The sequence below is a fragment of the Equus asinus genome, unplaced genomic scaffold (assembly GCF_041296235.1).
Source record: "Equus asinus isolate D_3611 breed Donkey unplaced genomic scaffold, EquAss-T2T_v2 contig_37, whole genome shotgun sequence".
Lineage (NCBI taxonomy): Eukaryota > Metazoa > Chordata > Mammalia > Perissodactyla > Equidae > Equus > Equus asinus.
The window spans coordinates 19,598-27,342 of record NW_027225038.1 but is presented as its reverse complement, the minus strand read 5'-3'; the positions used below and the strand labels follow the sequence as shown (position 1 = coordinate 27,342).

General features: G+C 69.8%; 2 non-coding genes across 2 annotated transcripts; both read right to left on the bottom strand.

Annotated features, from left to right (window-relative positions):
- Positions 1–2,004: 2,004 nt before the first annotated feature.
- LOC139043799 (5S ribosomal RNA) lies at positions 2,005–2,123 on the bottom strand. The gene has a single exon (XR_011500865.1). It is a non-coding gene; the product is annotated as a 5S ribosomal RNA (ribosomal RNA).
- Positions 2,124–6,269: 4,146 nt separating this feature from the next.
- On the bottom strand, positions 6,270–6,388 carry LOC139043803 (5S ribosomal RNA). Its single transcript, XR_011500869.1, has one exon. It is a non-coding gene; the product is annotated as a 5S ribosomal RNA (ribosomal RNA).
- Between the last annotated feature and the right edge of the window lie 1,357 nt (positions 6,389–7,745).

Below are 7,745 nucleotides of genomic sequence, written 5' to 3'. Positions count from 1 at the left end.
CGTATTTCCCGCTTGCGTTCTCACCAGCACTCGCCCCCGCAAGGAGGCACGAACGCCAGGACCCCCTCGCACCAGAGGAGGAAAGCGCAGCTCAGGGAGGGCACGTCACTCGCGGGAGACGGCGCCCCTTGGGTTTCAGCTCAGGACTTCGGTCTCCCGAGCCTGCGTTTCGGGGCAAGGCTCCGGTCCCGCGCTCCGGGAAACTGACAGGGACGCAGTCCCGCTTCTCCCCGCAGAAGGTGCTCCTCGGAGATCAGATCCGGGGACCCGTCAGAACCACCCCGGGCACGAGCTGGCAGGGAGCGACGCGCACCGCACCCCCCCCCCTCCCCCATCCCGCAGCCCGCAGCCCGCAGCCCGAGGAAGCGAGGAGCAGGCGATAGAGGCGCTGGGTTGGCAGGAGGGGAAACGGGGCCGGCAGGAGAAGCGAACCGCGAAGAGACTCCCTCCCAGGACGACGATGGCTGAACGGGGAGAGGAGGGAGCTTTGGGTCCTCTCTCGTCCTGCTTTGACCGGGATGTCCCCATTTTTCCACAGCGAGCGAGTATGGCTCTTGGATTCGGTGGGGAAGACGTGATTTATCTGGAGGACTTTTCCCTTCGGGGGTTCAAAGTCCGTTCTCTGAGGCAAGGCTCCCTCTCTGCCTCCCTGTCCTTCCCATTCGCCTCCCCGGAAGCCAGCTCTCCTCCCGGTTTCCTGGATCCCTTGGCCACGGTCCTCTGTTGCAAACACAGGCAGGTGCAAAGAAGATGCGAAAGGCTGCCCGAGCCACGCGAACGGAAAGCTGAAGCCAGGGAGCCAGGAAGGGCTGGCTGCTGAGGGAGGACGTGTCCTGTCAGGAGGCTTTTCAACTCCCTCTGACAGATGCGGCCTGGAGGGGCGGGGCCCGGCCGGGGCCCTGGGGTGGTAGGGGTCGGGTGTGAGGGGGTGGGTGGGGAGGCGGGGGGAGGCGGGAAGAGAGGGAGGCCCCCGAGTGAGGGGACACCAAAAGCCTCAGCCATCAAGACTCCTCGTCTTTGCATCCAGCGTTCTCAAACTCAAAACGAACGCAAGCTCATCCACCAGGAGCAACGTAGCAGCGTTTCCAAGCGAGGCAGGACCGCCCGAAGGCGAAAGCAGAATGGGATCCTAGTCAGGTGGAGCTTGAAACTCAGACCCACCCACCCCCCTACCCCCCCCCCACCACCACCACCTCCCCCCCTCCCCCCCACCCCGGGAAGGGGGCTTCTGGAAGGAAAAGCGAGACAAACTGACAGGGACAAACTTAGGTCGGGAAAGGAGTGTTGATTGTGAATGAGCCTCTCAAGGACAAGCAAGCGGGTACCAGGTTTTAGAAGATGACCTGCAGCGGCAGAGACGCCAGCAAAGGCAGAAGCCATCCCGTCTTGGGTGAGGTGCCCGAGACGCTCCTCTCTAACCCAGTCCGCCCTGTCCTTGGAGAAGCGGGCGGTGTCTGGAAAAGCCTGACCAGGTGCCTTTCCTCGGTGGGCGGGGCTGGTCGCTTTGGGACCCGTTTGGGCCTCCCGGCACCGCCGTGGAATCCGTTCCACCTGACAGGACGACTCTACCCGGCGGCTGGGGCGGCGGGGGCGGGGCGCCGAGGGAAGGGCTGGGGTGTCACCGGAGCGGGAGCCGAGCGGGTGGGAAGAGGCCGAGGCCAGAGGGAGCCGGCCGGCGGCGTGTGCGGCGTCGGGGTCCCGGTCCCGGTCCCGGTCCCGGTCCCGCCGGGCTGGCCCCGATTGGCCCTGGGTTCGGGTGGGGCCGCGAGCTGGAAGGGTTGGGCTGTGGCGGGGAGGGGTTGGGCCCTGCCCATGGGCGGCGCCGGCGGGCCCGCGGTGCGGAGGGGGGCGGGAGGGGAGGGGGAGGGTGGGGGGGGTCGGGCTGGCTGGAGGGGTGGGGGGCGTCCGCGGAGGACGGAGGCCGGAGGCCGCAGGACGGAGGAGGGGCGGCAGGAGCGCGGAGGGAGCCGCGCCCGGCCGGCGGCAAAAGGCGAGGGAGGCAAAAGCCTACAGCACCCGGTATTCCCAGGCGGTCTCCCATCCAAGTACTAACCAGGCCCGACCCTGCTTAGCTTCCGAGATCAGACGAGATCGGGCGCGTTCAGGGTGGTATGGCCGTAGACGCTGGCGCCTGCCGCCGGCGCCCCTAAGAAGCCGCGCCGCGTCGCCCGGCCCGCGGCTCGCGCGCGCCCAGGCCTCTGTGACGCGCACCCGCCGCCGGCGCCCCCTGCGCCCGCGCCCGGCCTGCCGCCTTCCTCCCGCTGCTGCCTCCCGCCGCGGCCGCCTCGGGCGCGGCCAGCGGGCCAGCCAAACCCTGCGCTGCCCCGCCCTGCTGCCCTCCCAGGGCGCGGAGGCCTGGAGCAGCCCGGGGTGCGAGGAGGCGGGGCGGGGCGGGCGGCGGTGGGAAACGAGGGGTGGTGGGGGCGGCGGTGGGGGCGGGGATGGGGGCGGGGCGCCTGGCTGGGCGCTCTCCCCTCGCGGCCCGGGAACACTCCAGGCCGCCCTGGCCGCTCGGATCCGGCGATGGGTCGCAGGAGATGCGGCTGCTGGGAGGGGGGTGGCGCGGGGCACTTGGCCCGAGGCGTCGGGGCGTCGGGCCGCCGGGCCCGTGCTCCTCTGAGTCCCCTCCGGCCCGAGGGGCCTCCCAGCGGGAGCCCTGACCTCTGCGGCGCCGGCCGGGCCCCGACTTGCCCAAACCCAGGCGGAGCCACCGGCGCGACCAGAGGGCGTCAGCGGAAGCCCGCCGCGCTGCCCCTGAGGGAGCGGGGAGGCGGGGCGGCCACACTTCCCCCCCGCCAGCGCCGCCCAGGAGACCGGCACCCCGCCCCCAACCCGCCCCTCGCGGGGACCCTGGACAGCTCCTGCTGGCGCCAGCCCAGAGACCCAGAGACAGAGACAGAGACAGAGACACGGAGAAACAGAGAAACGGCGACACGGAGAGGATCCAAGACACGGACCTAGACAGACACCCACCCTGACCCAGAGAGGCTCTGCCCAAGAGCTCGCTTCCCCCCCAGGAGGGCGGTGGTGCTGGAGCTGGGCCCGGGCCAGGAGGCAGGGGCCCCGGGGCTGGCGATCACCCCTGGGGCCCTAGGCCGCGCAGACAGGCTCTCAGGAGTCCCGGGCTCCCGGCATCGCTGCCCCGCCATCGCCCAGGAACCACAGGCAGGCACCGGAGCTCGCTGGCGCGCTCTGTCTGCGCTTGCGTGTGCGTGTGCTTGTGCGGGTTGTGCGAGTGGGTGTGTAGGCGTGTGTGTGTGTGTGTGTGTGTGTGTGTGCGCGCGCGCGCGCGCGCCTGTGTGTCTGTGTGCCTGTGTGTGTGTGTGCGTCCGGGTTTGTGTGTTCCTTTCTCTCCGCTTCTTCGCTCTGGCTCTTTTCCTCTTTCTGCCGGGCACGCCCGACCTTACTGAGTTGATAGAAGGAGCAGGCAGAAAAGTCAGGGCCCAGAGAACTTGGCACGAGAAAGCAGCTCCATCTACCAGACATGTAGAAGCCCCTCCCCGACGACCGACCGCAGCGTCCCCGTTCTGCTCAAGTGCCGCTGGGGACGTTGCCCGGGATCTCCCGCCCGCTAGGTCACCGACGAAGGCGCCTCCGTCTTCCCAAGAGCGCGCTCGCGCCCAGGACGGAGGGAGGAGCAGCACGGTGTGATGACGGGGAGGAAGAGTCGCGTCCGAAGGCCCGTCGGTGCCTGCCGACGTCCCGGCTCTCCCTGTCTCGAGACCTCTGGGCTTCAGGGTTCTGTGCCGCAAGGCTTTCCCGCCGCACCCCCCGGGACCCAGGGCGCGCTGTGTGCGCTGCCCGTCTCCAGCGTTTGGGCCCTGTGGGCCTTCTTGCGTCCCACTGGAAAGGGGACCCTGGGACGGAGAGAAGATGGGCAGGGGGCGGGCTTCGGCAAAGAGAGCGACGGCCATCCACAGACGTCCGACGAGGCCCTCCGGGGCGCCAAGCTCTCCATTTTCCACGGCACGTGTCCTCGTCAGGTTCTGCCACCTCTGGCCGGCATGCGTAGGCACACCGCTGGTCTTGCGGCCCCAGAGGCGAGGAGGCGAACGCCCCGGAGGCCGAGATTGGCACCCGCGTTCTCGGCTGCTGGGTGGCCAGCACCTAGGAGAGTGTCTGGCCGGAAGCAGCCAGGCGATCGATCCCTGGGTGCTGGATGAGCCTCGGCGGCAAGAAGTAGGCTCGTGGGGAAGGACGGCGGCCGAGGCCCGGGCCCCCACCGAGGCCGCGCTCCGTGCTGAGCGGTCTGCTCCGTATTTCCCGCTTGCGTTCTCACCAGCACTCGCCCCCGCAAGGAGGCACGAACGCCAGGACCCCCTCGCACCAGAGGAGGAAAGCGCAGCTCAGGGAGGGCACGTCACTCGCGGGAGACGGCGCCCCTTGGGTTTCAGCTCAGGACTTCGGTCTCCCGAGCCTGCGTTTCGGGGCAAGGCTCCGGTCCCGCGCTCCGGGAAACTGACAGGGACGCAGTCCCGCTTCTCCCCGCAGAAGGTGCTCCTCGGAGATCAGATCCGGGGACCCGTCAGAACCACCCCGGGCACGAGCTGGCAGGGAGCGACGCGCACCGCACCCCCCCCTCCCCCATCCCGCAGCCCGCAGCCCGCAGCCCGAGGAAGCGAGGAGCAGGCGATAGAGGCGCTGGGTTGGCAGGAGGGGAAACGGGGCCGGCAGGAGAAGCGAACCGCGAAGAGACTCCCTCCCAGGACGACGATGGCTGAACGGGGAGAGGAGGGAGCTTTGGGTCCTCTCTCGTCCTGCTTTGACCGGGATGTCCCCATTTTTCCACAGCGAGCGAGTATGGCTCTTGGATTCGGTGGGGAAGACGTGATTTATCTGGAGGACTTTTCCCTTCGGGGGTTCAAAGTCCGTTCTCTGAGGCAAGGCTCCCTCTCTGCCTCCCTGTCCTTCCCATTCGCCTCCCCGGAAGCCAGCTCTCCTCCCGGTTTCCTGGATCCCTTGGCCACGGTCCTCTGTTGCAAACACAGGCAGGTGCAAAGAAGATGCGAAAGGCTGCCCGAGCCACGCGAACGGAAAGCTGAAGCCAGGGAGCCAGGAAGGGCTGGCTGCTGAGGGAGGACGTGTCCTGTCAGGAGGCTTTTCAACTCCCTCTGACAGATGCGGCCTGGAGGGGCGGGGCCCGGCCGGGGCCCTGGGGTGGTAGGGGTCGGGTGTGAGGGGGTGGGTGGGGAGGCGGGGGGAGGCGGGAAGAGAGGGAGGCCCCCGAGTGAGGGGACACCAAAAGCCTCAGCCATCAAGACTCCTCGTCTTTGCATCCAGCGTTCTCAAACTCAAAACGAACGCAAGCTCATCCACCAGGAGCAACGTAGCAGCGTTTCCAAGCGAGGCAGGACCGCCCGAAGGCGAAAGCAGAATGGGATCCTAGTCAGGTGGAGCTTGAAACTCAGACCCACCCACCCCCCTACCCCCCCCCCACCACCACCACCTCCCCCCCTCCCCCCCACCCCGGGAAGGGGGCTTCTGGAAGGAAAAGCGAGACAAACTGACAGGGACAAACTTAGGTCGGGAAAGGAGTGTTGATTGTGAATGAGCCTCTCAAGGACAAGCAAGCGGGTACCAGGTTTTAGAAGATGACCTGCAGCGGCAGAGACGCCAGCAAAGGCAGAAGCCATCCCGTCTTGGGTGAGGTGCCCGAGACGCTCCTCTCTAACCCAGTCCGCCCTGTCCTTGGAGAAGCGGGCGGTGTCTGGAAAAGCCTGACCAGGTGCCTTTCCTCGGTGGGCGGGGCTGGTCGCTTTGGGACCCGTTTGGGCCTCCCGGCACCGCCGTGGAATCCGTTCCACCTGACAGGACGACTCTACCCGGCGGCTGGGGCGGCGGGGGCGGGGCGCCGAGGGAAGGGCTGGGGTGTCACCGGAGCGGGAGCCGAGCGGGTGGGAAGAGGCCGAGGCCAGAGGGAGCCGGCCGGCGGCGTGTGCGGCGTCGGGGTCCCGGTCCCGGTCCCGGTCCCGGTCCCGGTCCCGGTCCCGCCGGGCTGGCCCCGATTGGCCCTGGGTTCGGGTGGGGCCGCGAGCTGGAAGGGTTGGGCTGTGGCGGGGAGGGGTTGGGCCCTGCCCATGGGCGGCGCCGGCGGGCCCGCGGTGCGGAGGGGGGCGGGAGGGGAGGGGGAGGGTGGGGGGGGTCGGGCTGGCTGGAGGGGTGGGGGGCGTCCGCGGAGGACGGAGGCCGGAGGCCGCAGGACGGAGGAGGGGCGGCAGGAGCGCGGAGGGAGCCGCGCCCGGCCGGCGGCAAAAGGCGAGGGAGGCAAAAGCCTACAGCACCCGGTATTCCCAGGCGGTCTCCCATCCAAGTACTAACCAGGCCCGACCCTGCTTAGCTTCCGAGATCAGACGAGATCGGGCGCGTTCAGGGTGGTATGGCCGTAGACGCTGGCGCCTGCCGCCGGCGCCCCTAAGAAGCCGCGCCGCGTCGCCCGGCCCGCGGCTCGCGCGCGCCCAGGCCTCTGTGACGCGCACCCGCCGCCGGCGCCCCCTGCGCCCGCGCCCGGCCTGCCGCCTTCCTCCCGCTGCTGCCTCCCGCCGCGGCCGCCTCGGGCGCGGCCAGCGGGCCAGCCAAACCCTGCGCTGCCCCGCCCTGCTGCCCTCCCAGGGCGCGGAGGCCTGGAGCAGCCCGGGGTGCGAGGAGGCGGGGCGGGGCGGGCGGCGGTGGGAAACGAGGGGTGGTGGGGGCGGCGGTGGGGGCGGGGATGGGGGCGGGGCGCCTGGCTGGGCGCTCTCCCCTCGCGGCCCGGGAACACTCCAGGCCGCCCTGGCCGCTCGGATCCGGCGATGGGTCGCAGGAGATGCGGCTGCTGGGAGGGGGGTGGCGCGGGGCACTTGGCCCGAGGCGTCGGGGCGTCGGGCCGCCGGGCCCGTGCTCCTCTGAGTCCCCTCCGGCCCGAGGGGCCTCCCAGCGGGAGCCCTGACCTCTGCGGCGCCGGCCGGGCCCCGACTTGCCCAAACCCAGGCGGAGCCACCGGCGCGACCAGAGGGCGTCAGCGGAAGCCCGCCGCGCTGCCCCTGAGGGAGCGGGGAGGCGGGGCGGCCACACTTCCCCCCCGCCAGCGCCGCCCAGGAGACCGGCACCCCGCCCCCAACCCGCCCCTCGCGGGGACCCTGGACAGCTCCTGCTGGCGCCAGCCCAGAGACCCAGAGACAGAGACAGAGACAGAGACACGGAGAAACAGAGAAACGGCGACACGGAGAGGATCCAAGACACGGACCTAGACAGACACCCACCCTGACCCAGAGAGGCTCTGCCCAAGAGCTCGCTTCCCCCCCAGGAGGGCGGTGGTGCTGGAGCTGGGCCCGGGCCAGGAGGCAGGGGCCCCGGGGCTGGCGATCACCCCTGGGGCCCTAGGCCGCGCAGACAGGCTCTCAGGAGTCCCGGGCTCCCGGCATCGCTGCCCCGCCATCGCCCAGGAACCACAGGCAGGCACCGGAGCTCGCTGGCGCGCTCTGTCTGCGCTTGCGTGTGCGTGTGCTTGTGCGGGTTGTGCGAGTGGGTGTGTAGGCGTGTGTGTGTGTGTGTGTGTGTGTGTGTGCGCGCGCGCGCGCGCGCCTGTGTGTCTGTGTGCCTGTGTGTGTGTGTGCGTCCGGGTTTGTGTGTTCCTTTCTCTCCGCTTCTTCGCTCTGGCTCTTTTCCTCTTTCTGCCGGGCACCCCCGACCTTACTGAGTTGATAGAAGGAGCAGGCAGAAAAGTCAGGGCCCAGAGAACTTGGCACGAGAAAGCAGCTCCATCTACC